Below are 19764 nucleotides of genomic sequence, written 5' to 3' on the forward strand. Positions count from 1 at the left end.
TTCCTTGTCAACTTTTATTCACGACATATTCCTGCAGTTGACTTGAGCATTCAAAGTAGAGTTTACGCACCAAAGAAGTTGAAATAAAAACATAATGATGCATCTAAAACAGGGGTCTAAAACACGCGGCACGCGGCTACTTTGAGGCCCCCGCCTTGATATGAAAGTTTAATGTTAGTGCGGCCCGCGTTAGTTTGATATAGATGCTGTATGGTATCATGTACCCAGAAAAAATTATTACGTTTGATTAATGTTCATGTTAAAGGTTAAATAACTGTTAATAGTTATCCTCCCTATCCGTGTGGAAGTGGTACGTTTTGGGCTATTTAAGTTGAAAGGAAATAACTTGAAGGCTACCGTTTAGGTCGCTCGCTCTCTAGTTTGCGAGTTAGCATGTCTCTCAAGACCCTGCAGTTGCGCAATATGTTGTAAATAAAAAGAGTATAAATGTGACTATAGTCGTGTTTTGTCATGTCTACAGGGCTCTAATAATGCTTTGTTCATTTTAATCTGAAAAAAATAATTTGTCTACCCACCAACTATATGTGGTTTCTTAAGTTTTTATTATTTGTCGTTTTATTATTATTATATTTATTTATTATTTATTATTTATTATTTATTATTTATTATTTATTATTTATTATTTATTATTTATTATTTATTATTTATTATTTATTATTTATTATTTATTATTTATTATTTATTATTTATTATTTATTATTTATTATTTATTTGTTTATTACTGAGTGATTGATTTTCTTTATTCTTGATTTGTTTATTTTTTTCATCTTATTTTGCGCAGAAAAATTTTAATTATGTTATTATTATACATTATATTATTATTAAGATATTTGAGAACAGTGGAATGTTTTATCATAGCTTTTATTGTAGAAAATCGGAACCAAAGCACTGAAAAAGTTTGTATATTTTTCTGTTTTTAATAAATGCGTTTTTTTGGGGGGGGGGGAACCTGATGCGGCCCAGCCTTGCCCAGACCCTAGCTCCAGTGGCCCCCAGGTAAATTGAGTTTGAGACCCCTGCTCTATTGTATCACTGAACTTCCATATGTGCTTTTTACTTGCACGTAAATTGACTAGAAGAGATGTTTTCACACTCTGTACCTTTTACACAAGCACTTAGCTCCGCCCCCTCCCGCTGAGTCTTACCGCGGCTGCATTGAAGTCAAACCGCTGAGTGGAAAAGAAAAAGCCAGCCAGTGAACTCCCGCTTTGGGATCAACAATGTGAAGTTTTTCATGACCTGTGAGTGGATGTTTCTGACACCAAAATGGGACCCTCTGCACGCTTCCAGGGGAGAAGACCACCCATTGAGCTGAGTCAAGAGCTAACCATCTGGCCTGGCTACATCAATGCGGCAACCTCAGACTCATCTAATGATGTTTTATTCAACTAAAATGACCTCCTTTTACAAAACACGCCCAAATAGAAACCTCAAAACCACAACATTTGAAAGCGAGATTGGGTATTGGCGCACTTCAGTGCACTGATGCATTTTTTCATGTATCCATGATTATATTTGTACATTTACTCATTCTTTTCTGTACATTTTTCATGTATTTTCTGTTGATGTTTTTTTCAAAGCTGCTTATCCTCACTATGGTGCATGCTGGAGCCTATCCCAGCTGTCTTCAGACGAGAGGCGGGGTACACCCTGGACTGGTGGCCAGCCAGCCAATCACAGGGCACATATAGACAAACAACCATTCACACTCACATTCATACCTATGGACAATTTGGAGATGGCCGAGGGTGGAATTGAACTCGGATCTCCTGTGAGCTGTGAGCTAACCACTTTACAACCGTGCTAAACTTAAACATTCATTCATTCATTCATTTTCTACCACTTATCCTCACGAGGGTGGCGGGGGTGCTGGAGCCTATCACAGTTGTATTCGGGCAAGAGGCGGGGTACACCCTGGACTGGTGGCCAGCCAGCCAATCACAGGGCACATATAGACAAACAACCATTCACACTCACATTCATACCTATGGACAATTTGAGTTGCTAATTAACCTAGCATGTTTTTGGAATGATGGCCGAGGGTGGAATCGAACTAGGGTCTCCTAGCTGTGTGGCCTGCACGCTAACCACTCAGTCCATAATACAGTCATTAAAAATTCATAAATTAATTAATTGATCACTGTCTTGTGGTTGACTATAGCCTATTATTAGTCAAATCAAATATTGCAATACATTCATTCATTTTCTACCACTTATCCTCACAAGGGTTGCGGGGGTTGCTGGAGCCTATCCCAGCTGTCTTCAGGCGAGAGGCGGGGTACACCCTGGACTGGTCAGCAGCCAGCCAATCACATGGCACATATAGACAAACAACCATTCACACTCACATTCATACCTATGGACAATTTGGAGTCGCTAATTAACCGCATTAGTCGCATTAATTAGTCGCATGTTTTTGGAATGTGGGAGGAAACCGGAGTACCCGGAGAAAACCCACGCATGCACGGGGAGAACATGCAAACTCCACACAGAGATGGCCGAGGGTGGAATTGAACTCGGGTCTCCTAGCTGCGTGCTAACCACTCATCCACCGTGTGACCATTTTTTAATCATTAGTTATAAGTATCTGTATTGGAAAGAAACACTTAAAATATATATATTATTATTATTTGTTGTATTTTATGCATTTTCCCCCTCATTTAATCTATTTTCTTTACATTTTTTAGTTGTTTTCTGTACATATTTTTTACATTTTTATGCAATTTTTCGATCACCACTGCCAGATACCATAAGAACTATTTACCTCCACAAAGAAGATTACATTTTAGTGCAGATATGAATCAAGATGTTCCAGGAATCTGATTATAAACATGTTTTTATTTATTTTATTTTATTTTTTTTTACACAGGATTACTGAAAGAATGTTTGACCCTGGAAGATATCATTTCTATTTCTATTATACCCTAATGTGTTTACTTCTTTTTTGGGCAGTTCTAACTCTCAAAATAAAGAATATATTCAGTTCCTGAGTGGGTCAGACCATTTTTTCCGGTAGGGGTAGAGAACCTGTAGCTTTTCAGGAGCTTTAGATGTGATCCACAATGCAAGTTAGCACATAAAACTTCCCATAAAATGATTGTTGTATCATATTTTTAACACATTATGTCCCTTATGGGAATGAAAAGGGGTGAGTATAAAAATGGATTCCTTGTTGGAAACTAGCTGAACCGTGTCCTCCGTCCTGGCTTCATTGTCGTCAGACGCCATTACAGCGTGCAGACCACTTCTCTTCATCATCTATCTCGTCATCTTTCTTCTCCCACCATTAAACCCACGGTGATAAAAGAAGGAATTAATCTCCCGTCAACGTCTTTCTTTCACACGTCATAAGTTCCATAGCAACACCCATCGTTTGGCGTCTTCTCATTTGACTTGTGGGAGCGCCGTGTCTTGTAATATTCCGATTCTCTTATCGTCGGCCATCTTACATCATCAGCTGAATAAACATACGCAGGCAAGTGCAAAGATTGAAAAGTCCTGCAGCTTCTGGATAGGTCAATGCAAGAAGTTTCACTTTATGCATTTATATAAAATCCAATTTCTCTATAAAATGGGAAGGTCATCCTCATTTTGGTCATTTTTTAGAGTGTTTTAGCATGTTGTACTGATATAAAAAGGCAATGTCTGCATAGACTTTATTAATAAAGAAACATATTGGTACCACATAAGCTGTGGATACACTTCAAAATGGAAATAGTATTGTTTCTATAATGTAACCGTCATAAAGATAATTCTGTGAAATTTCTTTGTTTATTAGGAAAATTCCATATTCACAAATCCACAGTGATATTATGTAAGCCAAATATTCACTATAACTGAAAATTATATTATATTATATGAATCACTGAAGCACAAAAGCAGTGAAAACCTTTTATAAATTGGAGAACGTATTCAAGCAGTATCCCTCACATATTCCTTTCCTTTCTTTGTTATTTACTTTTTTTAAAACTTTTTTATGTTGATATTGTTCAGTAGAATTGCAATTTTATGTTACTGTAATTCTGCTTATACTGTTTTATACTGTTTTGTAATTGAAGTCTGTAATAAAATATATATTAAAACAAAACAAAACAGTGGAACCACGTGATTTCTCCCAGCCAATCACAGCAGTGAAGAAGCATATATTGGGTCGTGCATTGAGCATCGATTGGAACCGATTCCTACATTCCGATTCTCCCGGAACCGTTCATTTGTTTAACTTCCGGTGCCCAAGTTGGGCGATTGGCCAGCGGCATAACACCAAATTGAAAACCGGTGGCGAGTGAGCGTTTGTGTTCATCCATTTCAACAACGGACAGCGTGTGACGTCAATTGCTAGTTCAGATGATATTGTGCAAAAAAAATGACGATTGCGCCAAGAAAGACGCTCCATTCACAGGATTCAAAATCCCCGGATTTACCGCTCCGTTTATGAGACGCGACACCGGACTTTTCACCACTTCTCACCATTTGATGGGCTACACCGGACTTCTTTCAAACAGTCAGGTAAGCGAAACCTATGCTAGCATTGAAGTAACAAACAAATGTTACTTTAGACTGTGAATACGGCGGCCAATTCAAATCTAGCTAACTAATGCTGTTAACTTTAGCTGATGTTAATGCTAGCTTTAGCCAGGAAGTTGACCAGACCCCGCGTTACTCTTTTCACTTTACTTGTTTGTCATGGTAAAGTTAGTTTTTCACGTTGGGGCGTTGGATATTTATCTCCGTTATTGTTAAATTCAAGTTGGCAGTTGAGTATATTGCTCCCTAGCAACGGGTTAGCGTTGTTGCTATTGTCGCAGGTGAAGTGTAGGGCGAATAGAGTCGTTCTTTTTGGACAAAAACTCCGGAACTTGAGAGGACGTGTGGGCTCCGTTTATTGAATTAAAAGTCGTGGTCTACCACAGTCGTGGTATTGCGTATTAAACATACAAAAAATATCAAAATAAACAATATACATGTAAAAAGAATGAAGGGCGTACGAGTGTCTGTCAATCTCTCGGTTTCCGGCGCTATGATAGGATAAGACAGACAAGCACGCAGATAAGTCCCGCCCTCCAAAAAAGGAACGGTGAACTGACTCACTAGCCAATCAAAAAAAAAGAATTTGCAACTGAACTGAACTGGACTGGACTGAACGGGTATTTTATGGGGCGGTGACCTCGTTCATTCCTTTCACAAAAAAGAACTACTTCATTTGAACCGTTCGTTCATGACCGACACATGTCTATTCTGTAACATAAGACGCTCTCCAATACATAAACAACAGGGTATGTGCCATTGTTTTTTTCATAACCTTTTTAAAAGCACGAATCATTTGTGAACGTGTACTCTTATATAGAGTATAAATATTTATATCATATATATATAATGTAAATATAATACACTGGTATATGGTAAAATAAAAAAGGTTTTAAAACATGTGTGTGTGTGTATATAATGAAAAAAATATAGATGTAAATAATTTTTCCCATTTGTATATTTACATACAATTTTCTTGTCAATTTATGTCATCTAGTCTCCAGTTACAGGGTCTGATTCCTTTGTCATTGTAAATAACTAATAATAATATCACAAAGCACAATGAATGCAAATGTATAAACAAAAGCAGAAAGATGAAGTGCATATAACAACAAACAAGCAGCTAAAGTAGTGCATAAAAGAGTCATAATTTATTGCATAAGCCACTGTATGTTTTTAACTACATTATTGATGATGGTTTGATGATAAAAACGATGTAATACTCTGGTGGTTTGTGCCTCTACTTCCACAAGAAAGAACCCAATGAATTTAACTGCAGTAGCTGGAATCACGGAGAACTGGACAACACGGTAAGAATTATTTTAACAACATTTAACATGTGTGTTATTAGCTATTATTATAGGTATTATTTAGCTTTTGGACATCCTAATAAGTTGCTAAAAGTATATACACGTATATAGACTAGAGCAGTTCTTAGCTATGCTGCTGAAAAAAAGTGGTGTTGTACTGCTAGTTTGCTATGATTAGTTGTGGCCCACTGATCTTTTGCTTACCTTTCCCAGAGATCAACAGGATTTGTGGGTAATCCCGCATGGAGCAGATGGACACACAGGTAAGATCCCAGTGGAAGATACAGGAGGGACTCTAATTGGACCGCCCCCTCACTCCACTGTTATCCTCTGAATTATAATCACAGCAACTTTGACAGCACACACACACACACTGTATACGGTGTACCTAATGTTGTGTCCGGTGAGTGCATATATTCAACGCAGCGTCCCCAGAGCCAGAGACATGTACCGGTACACGGTATCCAGTAATCAGACTGGGGGGGTTTGGGGGCAGCGGTTTGGCTGTCTGCCTCCATCCATCACATCACAATATTTCACATCAAATTATAGAATAAAGAAAGTAATATCTCCAAGCAGATGGCCTTCTTAGATTCGACTGCAATTTATTGGCTAAAAGACAAAGTGGTGCAAGTCTCCTGGGGGATTTTACACAAGTCTCATGTGGTTATTATATTTTATCTTTACTATGTGTGGGTTTTAGCCACTGTAATACAGCACCGCTTTTCTGGCCTTTTACCAAAACACGGAGCTAAGATGGAGCCCTGTAAAGACACTATTAACTACCTTGGCAGCTTTATTCCTATATTGTACATCAGAAGGCTAATTTTTATTAATGAGTCAGACGTAAACCAGAGCGGTACATCTGTATTTTCCACTGCAAAGTGAACGCAACAGTCCTTGTAATTTGGCTTGTACCTGTGTTATGAGTTTTATGGCAGATGCCTTTAAACTGCAAGTGCTGCCACTGCACTTTAGTTAAATGGGGCTTCTGGTTAACACCTGGATTTTAAACAGATGCGCAAATTCATCCGAAAAGAAATGCTATGCGAGGGCTGGGGTGGAAATAAATAATGACAAGCCAGTGCATTGTACGCTGACAAGACACATCATTAGGTCCACCTATTATACCTGTTGATATGCTATTGGAATGGAATGGGAATGGAATGGGATGGCCTTTATTGTCATTATACCAGATGTACAACGAGATTGGAGAGCTTCTCCTTTCAGTGCAGTAGTCAAGTTTAAAAAAAAAAAAGTATAGTAGAGTAAAAAAGACAATTTAACAAGATGTATATAAGATATATACAAGGTATCCAGAATATACACATAGTATTGCAGTATTCATGTGAAATTACCTTGTTTGGGGCTGAGACATAAACAGAAAGAGTCTCCATTTGGGTTTTGAATAATAACCCTAAAATAAAATAAAATAAAATAAAATAAAATAAAAACACACAAATTTAATAAAATTCAATTTAATTAAAAAAATTCAATTTTGTTTAATAAAAATGTAATAAAATTCAATTTAATAAAAAATTAATAAAATTTAATTTAATAAAATTAATAAAATTTAATTTAATAAAAATTCAATAGATTTTAATTTAATAAAAATTTAGTAAAATTCAATTAAATGTAATAAAAATTTAATAAAATTCAATTAAATTTAATAAAAAAATAATAAAAATTTAGATTTAATAAAAAAATATAAAAATGTAATAAAATTCAATTTAATTTAATAAAAAATTAATGAAAATTTAATTTAATAAAGAAATAATACAAATTCAATTTAAATTTGAATTAAAGTATCTCCTTACATTTGTTTAAATTGCTAATTATATATTTTTTACATTTTTATGGTAATTTATTCATCAACATTATTTGTTATTATTTTTCATTGACATGCTGCTTCTTGGCCATTTATTTACCAGCCTTCACTTCTTTGTCGTCATTCTTTTCCAATATGGACTTTCACCATGGCCACCTTTTTATTACTAATTTTATTTATACATTTGTTCCTCAAGTCTCACATATTATTGTTTATAAATGATTCATTTCTACAATGTGCATTATTAATTATATACACTGTATTACTGTATGTTTATGAATGACACATTTATGCTGGTGTATGCAATGCATCAATCTGTCTTTTTCCCTTGCAGTAAATATAGGACTGACTCTGCATCTCCAATCCACCCCCCACCCCCACCCCCACCCCCATGCCTCTCTCGCTCTCTCTCACTCTCTCTCTCTCTAACCCCCCCCCCCTGCCCACCTCCAACCACCTCTCCTCCTTCTCTTGGCTCTTGTTGCCAGAGCAGAGGCAACACAAGAGGATGTATCCTGTTACTCTCCTCTCGCACATTCAGGGCTCCGCGAGAAGACACACACGTTAACATCTATCCGTTCTGGAGTGTGTGTGTGTCTGTGTTTGTGTGTGTTGTCTTTTTTTTTCTTTTATTTTGAGGAGTTGCACACCTCCCATGTTTCGTCTGGATGTTATTGGCTGGATGGTCCGTGCAAAAGTGGATGTTAAGCTCATGGCTGCTACGACGAGGAGGAGGAGGAGGATAACAGGGTGAGTATGTGTTTAAAAGTGTGTGTCGTGTGTACGGGTTGCAGTCATAAATACATGATATGCTTTGAAAAGTTAAAAAGTGCTGTTTTTTTTTTTTTTTTTTGCTTAGCGGAGCTATCCGTGGTGCTGAAACTCTGATGCCGAATAGTGCCATTTATATGCAGCGCTTCACTTCATCACAGCACAAATGCGCGTATGCATCATACCGTTACTGTCTCTATATGTGTGTGTGTGTGTGCGCGTGTGTATGCGTTTTCAACAAGTAGGCAGCAGAGAGCGTAAGGTCTGTCTGCGTCCAAGCTGGTTACCTCACAGCAGCCGGTGTCTCGGATTAGGAAGGGAGAGTCATCCGATTAGCTAAATGAAGGCAAGCTGTCGACTCCTCCGCTTCCATTTGCGCCATGCATGCACAAGCGCAGGGCGGTGGGAGAAAGTCAAAGGTTGCGTGTGTGTGTGTGTGTGTGTGTGTGTAATGGGGTTATAAACAGGTGGTTGTTTTCAGTCATTACTTGATCAATGGACGGATAGATTAATAAATAGGAATATTAATTGGTTGACTGAATGAATAATGGTTAGATTATTTAATCGATACAGTTCATGCTACGACTAGCTAGGTATATAGGGAGATGAAATGATCGATTCATGAATCTACAGTATACAACTGTAGATAGATCAGTTCTGCCAGTTGGTGGGTAAATTGCTTAATCAGTTGGTTGACTAATTGATAATTAATAAACGGACATAATAATATGGATGCGGTTGATTGATAAGATTCACATTTCAAATCAGGAGGTTTAGTCAGTCACTAGGTAGATTGATTAATGGTGGTATCGACTGCTTGAGTTGATGTAATGAATTTCAATGTGATTGATTTGCTCATTGATTGGTTAATCGACATATCTCATATAATAGATAAGTTTGTTGATTGATTTATTTCATATGATCGAAAGATAGATGGATTAATTTTTTCATATAATAGATGGAATGATTGATTAATAAATTTATTGCGTTCATATGGGTGAGTGGCGGCTACACGGCGGTTGAGTGGTTAGCACGCAGAACTCACAGCAAGGAGACCAGGGTTCAATTCCAAAATTCACGGTTCGGTTTAATACATGATATTTTTTTTTATTTAATTTGATTGAAAGACCCAAGTTCAATCCCACCCTCGGCCATCTCTGTGTGGAGTTTGCATGTTCTCCCCGTGCATGCGTGGGTTTTCTCCGGGTACTCCAGTTTCCTCCCACATTCCAAAAACATGCTAGGTTAATTAGCGACTCCAAATTGTCCATAGGTATGAATGTGAGTGTGAATGGTTGTTTGTCTATATGTGCCCTGTGATTGGCTGGCTGGCGACCAGTCCAGGGTGTACCCCGCCTCTCGCCCAAATACAGCTGGGATAGGCTCCAGCATCCCCTGCGACCCTCGTGAGGATAAGTGGTAGAAAATGAATGAATGAATGAATGCATTGCAGTATTTGATTTGACTAATAATAGGCTATAGTCAACCACAAGACAGCGATCAATTAATTAATTTATGAATTTTTTAAACTTAATGACTGTATTATGGACTGAGTGGTTAGTGTGCAGGCCTGACGGCTAGGAGACCCGAGTTCGATTCCACCCTCGGCCATCTCTGGCCGGGTTTTCTCCGTGTACTCCGTTTTCCTCCCACATTCCAAAAACATGCTAGGTTAATTAGCGACTCCAAATTGTCCATAGGTATGAATGTGAGTGTGAATGGTTGTTTGTCTATATGTGCCCTGTGATTGGCTCCAGCAACCCTTGCGACCCTCGCGAGGATAAGCGGTAGAAAATGAATGAATGAATGGATGAGTGGCTGCATAGATGGATTCAGAGATTAGAGGTAAATTTTTCAATGTATTGTGGATGGACTGATTGACAGTCCTGGATTGATTAAACAATTAATCAAATGATTGTTTTCATATTATGGATTGATGGATCATTTGCAAGAAGGTACTGTACATGAACTGACTGGTTAATTGAATGTTTTCATATTTTGTATAGGTATAAGTGACGAATTGATCAACTTGCAAATCAATGAGGCGGTTGATTAAGTTCATTTTATTATGGATCGGTGTATGAATCCACAGACCGCAAGCTAGATTGGTAGGTTTATGATTGATTGATTTGAGAGAGCTGTATGGAAGTCGCACAAAGGGTAGACAGTCTCCCGTGTCAGTAAAATGCATTGATGGGAAGTCTTTTGCTGAGTCATGTGTGCTAATGGCCGCCTTTGACAAACATCACATTATCGCGAGCGTGTTTACGAAAGGCTGCATGTGAGAGTGCATATTAGACCATTTGCCTCCACCTGAGTGTTTGTGCGAAGTGAATGTGTTTGTCCAACCTGGGACGCGTCCACCTCTCAGCATGTCAAAGCCTGTTAGTCATGCCGGATGACAGAAGCAGCAGGTTTCACATTTAAGGAACGGCTGCTGCCGCTGCTCCTGCTAAAGTGCTTAGAGAGTTGGAGAGTTTGTCCTCGAAGTGACGTGACAAAAGATGAAAGGAAGTCTATTCAATTCGCAGTCATGGAATATGATTTAAGTCATCATATGTTGGTACTTTTATGGATCCACAACATCAAGTTTCATATTCACTCAGTGTTTCGTTCCTTTTTTTTTTATATAAATTATCTAAAATGTGTTAACTATTTTCATATATAGTCACATATAACAAGTGTAATGAAAATACATTTTGAGTATTGAGTACTAAAACTAGGACTTTATTTAATTTTGTGAAGAAAATGAATTTGAGAGACACTTGATTCACAAAACGCCATTTTAATAATATGTAAACAAAACATACAATATGTTGCATTCATTTTCTACTGTGTATCCTCACAAGTATTATGGGGGGTGCTGGAGCCTATCCCAGCTGTCTTCAGGCGAGAGGCGCCAGCCAGCCAATCACAGGGCACATATAGACAAACAACCATTCACACTCACATTCATACCTATGGACAATTTGGAGTCGCCAATTAACCTAGCATTCTACTGGCTGTGAGGCATGAGTGCTAACCACTCGTCCACCATGCAGATATGTTACAATATGTAAAACAAATTTTTGTCATGTTTTTGGAATGTGGGAGGAAACCGTAGTACCCGTAGAAAACCCATACACGGGGAGAACATGCAAACTCCACAGGGGGCGGAATCGAACTCGGGTCTCCTAGCTGTGAGGCATGCGTGCTAACCACTCGACCGTCTTTGGGGCGAGAGGCGGGGTACACCCTGGACTGGTGGCCAGCCAATCACAGGGCACATATAGACAAACAACCATTCACACTCACATTCATACCTATGGACAATTTGGAGTCGCCAGTTAACCTAGCATGTTTTTGGAATGTAAACTCCACAGGGTGTGGAATCGAACCCAAACAACCATTCACACTCACATTCATACCGATGGACAATTTTGTTTTTTTGTCTTGTTTTTTGAAATGTGGGAGGAAACCGGAATACCCGTAGAAAACCCACACATGCACGTGGAGAACATGCAAACTCCACAGAGGTTGGAATCGAACTCAGGTTTCCTAGTTGTGAGGCATGCATGCTAACCACACGTCTACCGTGCAGATATGTTGCAATCTGCTAATTAAATTTCCACTATTTTACACTCTTCCGCACTCTGTGTGTATGCTAGCGGCCCCGTCTCCACCCCTTGTGTGACTAACAAAAGGCCTCACTCCACTCCATTGTTCTGTGGTTCTATTGTGCTGAAACCAATGCACAGAGTGAATTCCCTTCCCGCCAGCTTGGAGGCGAGAGACTAGGAAAACAGATATGCATGCACATGGGAATATGATGAGGCCAGCAAATTATATATTATCGTCCCAGTCCAAGTGCTCACAAGATTATTTTCTTCATCTTGTCACTTTTTAGTTTTTTAAAATCTTGTATGTATATCTATATTCATGTATTTTTGTACAGTAAAACCTCGATCTATGAAAACCTCATTATGCTAATAATTCCGAATACTAAACAGACTCATTTCACAAAAAAAAAACATTCAAGAATCGATAAGTGCCATCATGCCAGAATTCATTTGGTAGCTGTTTGTTGTGTCCTCACATTGGCTATCTTGGTTATCTCCCAGAATCGTCAGCGATGCCACATGACGTAGCGAGTGTTGCTTTGGAATAGCCTTTGGAAAAGCTCTCAATCATTGTCTTGACTTTTTTGTGCTGGGAAATAACAGAGTCGTAAAAAAGTCAAGTAGAAAAGTTAAGTTACGTAAACTAAGTACGATTTTTGCTGTTTGTCAAAATGTGCTGGAACGAATTACGTCATTTATAGGGTAAATCTCATAACATGAAAATTTCCTGCGGAGCGACTGAATTCCGTATTTCGAGGTAATGGTAATGGTTTTATTTCATTTGAACATGCATCAGATTACAATTGAATGCATCCCATAATCAGTTCACAGTTCCACATGTCCAAAAGGAGTAGGAAGAAGCAAAGCTTATTAAATCCTACCCCTCCATCTGGTACTTTTACAATCAGTAACTGTTACATTTGTCCACTTCCTGCTTTCCTAATTTATTTTTATTTTTATTTTTATTTTTATTTTTATTTTTATTTTTATTTTTATTTTTATTTTTATTTTTATTTTTATTTTTATTTTTATTTTTATTTTTATTTTTATTTTTATTTTTATTTTTATTTTTATTTTTATTTTTATTTTTATTTTTATTTTTATTTTTATTTTTATTTTTATTTTTATTTTTATTTTTATTTTTATCTGGTACTTTTACAAGCAACATAACTGTTACTTTTGTTAATTTGTTCACTTCCTGCTTTCCTAATATAGTTCAAGATTTTTTTTTGTTTTTTATTGTAATTTTGATGTAATTTAATTTAAAAAATAATAATTTAATTTTTGTCACGTACCTTATCCTCACGAGGGTCGGGGGCGCAGGAGCTTATCCCAGCTGTCTTCGGGGGACAGGCCCGGTAAAACCCACGCATGCACGGGGAGAACATGCAAACTCTACACAGAGATGCCAGAGGACGGAATTGAACTCGGGTCAGTTTAAATAAAAAAAAAAAAAAAATTTTTTAATTTTTTTCACATATTGAAGTACAAGGTGATATGAGCATCCAATGTCATAATGGGTACCATAGTAAGTGTCAATATAGTGATATATATATAGCACATCATGACTGGTTCAAGACTCTTCATCCTTGTATTTAGCAAACATCAACTGCTTGTATTGTTTCTTGAATTGGCTCATCGTTGTGCATTGTTCGGGGTATCATTGTGTATTCTATGTATAAATCCACAATATAACGTATCCCATAGCAAAAAGGTACAATACAGTGCACTGATGGATGCTGATGTGTTCACTAATACAAAGTAACAGGCCAGTAATTCACTTGCAAAATTCAAAAATCGCATTTTCATGCTTGCAGCAGACAAAATTTAATAGCATCTGGGGTCCCCTGATTGTATAATATAACACCATTTGACTTGCCGTGTTATGCGGGAGAAATCAATCTTGTGATTTGACACATCAATTCTTAATGAGACGGCTACCATTAAAAGTGTTGAGAGGATTTAAAGTGGTGGTGGTTTGCTCACATGAGGGGGGCAAAAAGGGCCGCAGTGGAATGGCACTGACACGCTAGATAATAGACTTTACTGTTTCCATTTGTGCCAAGGGAACGTCTGACAATCTTGCAGACACCTTTTGGCTGTGCACACTTCTCCTCAAGGTGGTGACTAGTGTCCGCCGTGATGCTAAATCAGACTGACCACCCGAGATAGCACCCACTACTCAAGTCCCTGGGCTGGAACACATCAGTGAAAGCACTGTGTTGCTTTTATGCGTTGATGTTCATTCTTCATGATGATTCCGCGTCATTGGCCTAAAATTAGCATCATAACTCCTCCTCTGTTGTTTGCTAACAGCAGTTGAGACATAAAAATACTGTCTTAAAAATCGTGTCAATGCAGTAATATATCTCACATTGTAGTACATACTGCTGAAGATACACTTGCTTGTCTCTTCATAATAATACCTTTTGTTTATAATGAAAAATCTCAGAGCTGCGAACCCAAATATGGTAATGGGAATGGTTTAATTTCATGTGAACATGCCTCAAGTTACAATTGAGCGCATCCCATAATCAATTCACAGTTCCACATGTCCAAAAGGAGTAGGAAGAAGCAAAGCTTATTAAATCCTACCCCTCCATCTGGTACTTTTATAATCAGTAACTGTTACATTTGTTCACTTCCTGCCTCCCTAGTATATTTTAATTTTAATTTTAATTTTAATTTTAATTTTAATTTTAATTTTAATTTTAATTTTAATTTTAATTTTAATTTTAATTTTAATTTTAATTTTAATTTTTGCAAATGTATTGCTCTTTTGAACGCATATTATTTTGAGAAACCACAACACGTCTTACAGGACAAAGTGGGGAGCAAATCAAAGTTGATGAACTACACTGCTGATGGGGATGTGATACAAATGTATTTTAAAAAATAGCACATTAATATGCACAAATGTGTCTGACCTGACTGAAAGTTATTTTTAATTTTTTTATTTTTTATTTTTTATTTTTTATTTTTTATTTTTTATTTTTTATTTTTTATTTTTTATTTTTTATTTTTTATTTTTTATTTTTTATTTTTTATTTTTTATTTTTTATTTTTTTTTATTAATATAAGACCCTTTTCAAGACGCGTTTTTGGGAAAAATAAATATTTTTCAATATGAGCATTTTTTTAGTAGGGCAATACATTACTATACAGTATTTCACACTGTAGTACACAGTTAAGATACACAAACTGAAAATAATATGATCTCGAATACAAGACAACCCTTGAATATAGGTGATCCCTCTTTTTCTGAAAGTACTCTTTTTCAGAAAAAGTACAATTAAAAATAAAATAAATCATTCACTCGCATATTATTTAATGGTTTCAGTAGCCCGGTCATGCTGTATTTTTTTTTTTCTCGACAGCCTGTGTGTGAGATTGGATTTACATTCAACAAAAACAACCAAGTTAATTGTGCCTAACGAGATTATACGCCTGCTGGCCAAAACATTTGTGAATCTGCATATCTGGCAACCCATGCAGGAGAGCGACTCAGGCAAATCACCTTATTTTCACCACTCACATGACAATGTTGTGCATGGAAAGTCCGACACATTTCCAATTGTACAACCATTTTCGAAATGTAGTAGCATAGACACGAGAATGCCTTTCTTAATTAATTCACTCATGCTAAAGCATGCTATTAAAAAAAAAAAAATTCCAGACTTTGCCCAAAAGTCTATATAAAATGGGGCAATATTTATTTTTTGTTTGCTTGGGCCACTTGTGATAAAAGTTAAGTGTGTCTGAATCCCAGTGGGAGATTAAATGAGCACAGTTTTAATCCATTGTGGTAAAAAAAAGATGTGAGAATGGCTGCCCCACTTTAATATCCTAAGTAGCTTTCTCTATGATCAGCGCCTCCCCAAACTTCTCCATTCCTGGACACAAATAAGGAGGAACGAGTCAATGGTCTCTGGATAAACACTCATGTACCGTGGGAGTTTTACAAGCCAAGGGGAAATTAAAAGCTCTTAACTTTGGCTGGAAATGTTAAAACTGGAAGCCATGAAGCCATCAAAAATGTTGACTTAGAATCATCAAGTGACGATTCTGGGATCACTTGAGAAGGTTTATACAATCTTGAAATCAATCAGGGTGTATCAAGATTGATACACCCTGGACTGGTGGCCAGCCAATCACAGGGCACATATAGACAAACAACCATTCACACTCACATTCATACCACTTACTGAGTCTTTTGAGCTCACATAAAAGTTGGTTAATATTCTGCATCATACATTGGTAGTGTATTGTCTGGTTGATGCGGCACAATACTCTTACTGTAGTACTGTAGCTATATATGCAGTATATGTATTTACATTCCAGCAGCCATTTTTATTCATTCATTCATTTTCATGAGTGTCACGGGGGTGCTGGAGCCTATCCCAGCTGTCTTGGGGCGAGAGGCGGGTTACACCCTAGACTGTATATATGTGCCCTGTGATTGGGTGTACCCCGCCTCTCGCCCGAAGACAGCTGGGATAGGCTCCAGCACCCCCCACGACCCTCGTGAGGAAAAAGCGGTAGAAAATGAATGAATATAGGAGGAATGAGGAGAGGTGGGGAGTACACCCTGGACTGGTGTCCAGCCAATCACAGGGCACATATAGACAAACAACCATTCACACTCACATTCATACCTATGGACAATATGGAGTCGCCAATTAACCTAGCATGTTTTTGGAATGTGGGAAGAAACCGGAGTACCCGGAGAAAACCCACGCATGCACGGGGAGAACATGCAAACTCCACACAGAGATGGCCGAGGGTGGAATTGAACCCTGGTCTCCTAGCTGTGAGGTCTGCGTGCTAACCACTCGAGCCGTTTTTGTTATCATGTCATAATAGCTAACCACACGACCGCCGTGCAGCCCCTGTTTTATTTATATAATATATAATATATCTTGGGCTGCACGGCGGCCAAGTGGTTAGCGTGCAGACCTCACAGCTAGGAGACCCGGGTTCAATCCCACCCTTGGCCATCTCTGTGTGGAGTTTGCATGTTCTCCCCGTGCATGCGTGGGTTTTCTCTGGGTACTGCGCTTTCCTTCCACATTCCAAAAACATGCTAGGTTAATTGGTGACTTCATAGGTTAATTAACTCCAATTAACTCCATAGTTAATTGGCGATACCATAGGTATGAATGTGAGTGTGAATGGTTGTTTGTCTATATGTGCCCTGTGATTGGCTGGCAATCAGTCCAGGGAGTACCCCGCCTCTTTTTGGAAGTCAGCTGGGATAGGCTCCAGCATACCCCTCCGACTCTACTCAGGATAAGCGGTATAGAAAATGGATGGTTTTCCATCTAATTTTCACTGTGTGGAGGCAAGCAATGACCACATCTAGTAGTAGCAGTTTTTGTAGTAGTACTTGTAGTACTAATAGTAGTAGCGGCCGTTGATTATCGTCATAGTCCTATCTTGGGATTTCCACAACTGGTTTTATTTTTGAATTGATTGTCTGATGACGCTGGAACCGGTTATCTAAGCTACATATGTTTCTTTTTCACGGAAAAATCATGGTTTTATGATCATTTCATATTCTGTTTTTATTGTTAATAGTAGTAATGGTAGAGGTAGTAGTGGTTAGTAGTTTTTCTTATGTATTCTCTGTGTAGATTGGCACTTTATTGTCAGGGTTTTGACGTCCTGTTTTAGTCTGCAGATGTTATTTACTTCCTGTTAGTGAAATACGCAGTTCTGGTAATTCCTTTGGTAATTTTGCACCAATTTTAGGTTGAAAATATGTACATGTTCCTTTATAATTTGAATTTTATATGATTTGTGTCTTTTTCTTACTGTATTTACATTTTATCCAATGGATTGGGAACTATGTGAGTGAATTACCTCTGTTATCGTAATTTAAATCTCACATCACGTATTTTTGGGATAATGTTATTTGTATGAAAGGGTCAACATTTTCACAATGCCCCCCCTCGATTTTTACCCTATTTTTTGTACAGATCGTACCAATATTCTTTGTTGTCGAAAATGCGACTCAAGATTGCTTGTCATAGTAAGGACTTGTCAGCAAGGATTTCCATTCCAGATAGTAGGAAAATAAATAAAAGGTGAGTTGTTATTGTGTTTTTTTTCACTTAGGAGAATGCATCGATGTTTATCCCCGCAGACAAGAGACACAGTGGTGAATTGTGTGTGTGTGTGTGTGTGTGTGTGTGTGGCTACACGTCAAGCAGTGTGTTAGCAGTGTTAAGTCTTGCTCCTGGCTGTGTGTGTGTGTGTGTGTGTGTGTGTGTGAGAGAGGAAGATTACAGTAGCCCAGAGGTGTCAAACTCGTGCCATGGACGCCAGAGACACTGCAGGTTTTCTTTTCCAGCCAGTCACGAAATCAGGCGATTTTAACACCTCCTTCAATTTAAGGGAAAGAGCTCGTCAATGAAGTGACCTGTTAGGGAAACTGGTTGGAGAGAAAACCTGTAACGTGTTGGCCCTCCATTGATTGGTGCATTAGCTAGCTCCAACTTCATAGTGTCTAATGGCTTGGTCATTCAATCATTCATTCATTCATTCATTTTCTACCGCTTATCCTCACTAGGGTCACGGGCATGCTGGAGTCCATCCCAGCTGTCTTCGGGCGAAAGGCAGGGTACACCCTGGACTGGTCTCCAGCCAATCACAGGGCACATATAGACAAACAACCATTCACACTCACATTCATACCTATGGACAATTTGGAGTCGCCAATTAACCTAGCATGTTTTTGGAATGTGGGAGGAAACCGGAGTACCCGGTCCACCTAAGGGTGGAATTGAACTCATGTCTCCTAGATGTGAGGCCTGTGCGCTAACCACTCGTCCGCCATGCAGCCTCACTACAGTCATTCATTCATTCATTATCTACCGCTTTTCCTCACGAGAGCCTATCCCAGCTGTCTTCGGGCAAGAGACACCCTGGACTGGTGGCCAGCCAATCGCAGGGCACATATAGACAAACAACCATTCACACTCACATTCATACCTATGGACAATTTGGAGTCGCCAATTATAACATAGCATGTTTTTGGAATGTGGGAGGAAACCGGAGTACCCGGAGAAAACTGAGGAGAACATGCAAACTCCACAGAGATGCGGAATCAAACTTGGGTCTCCTAGCTGCGTGGCTGCACACTAGCCACTTGCCCACCGTGCAGCTCCAGATCAAACCATTCATTCATTTTCTACCGGGGGGGGGGGGCTATCCCAGCTGTTTTCAGGCGAGAGGCGGGGTACACCCTGGACTGGTCGCCAGCCAGCCAATCACAGGGCACATATAGACAAACAACCATTCACACTCACATTCATACCTATGGACAATTTGGAGTCGCCAATTAACCTAGCATGTTTTTGGAATGTGGGAAGAAACCCACGCATGCATGGGGGAGAACATGCAAACTCCACAGGGGGCGGAATCGAACTCGGGTCACACAGAGATGGCGGCCAGGTTCACCATGTTTACATAATACATTGAACGGGGTTCAACAAACTCAGTCTTTATGTTCAAGATGCACTTTCAACAGAACCTGAATACCCCAAAACAGAGTTCAACGGTACTGCGATTGTGGTTGTCAAGTCCGATTCATCGTATTATTCTACTTCCAATCAAAAATGCAGCCATCTGATTGGTGTAGTTCAAAGAATTAGCAAGTAATTATCATGGAGCGTTATGAGGAGTCTGGCCTAATTATGAATATTTCATA

The 19764-nt window shown here is 38.4% G+C and overlaps 1 protein-coding gene across 1 annotated transcript in view; it reads left to right on the top strand.

The window, feature by feature from the left end:
* The first annotated feature begins 4294 nt into the window (after positions 1-4294).
* Positions 4295-19764, top strand: part of LOC131109833 (protocadherin-15-like) — a 192350-nt gene continuing 176880 nt past the window's right edge. Inside the window, exons 1-4 of the mRNA XM_058062221.1 lie at positions 4295-4527; positions 5799-5855; positions 6069-6118; positions 8177-8433. The gene's annotated coding sequence lies outside the window, so the exon portion shown is untranslated. The remainder of the gene's footprint in view (positions 4528-5798; positions 5856-6068; positions 6119-8176; positions 8434-19764) is intronic.

The sequence above is a fragment of the Doryrhamphus excisus genome, chromosome 22 (assembly GCF_030265055.1).
Source record: "Doryrhamphus excisus isolate RoL2022-K1 chromosome 22, RoL_Dexc_1.0, whole genome shotgun sequence".
Taxonomy (NCBI): Eukaryota; Metazoa; Chordata; class Actinopteri; order Syngnathiformes; family Syngnathidae; genus Doryrhamphus; species Doryrhamphus excisus.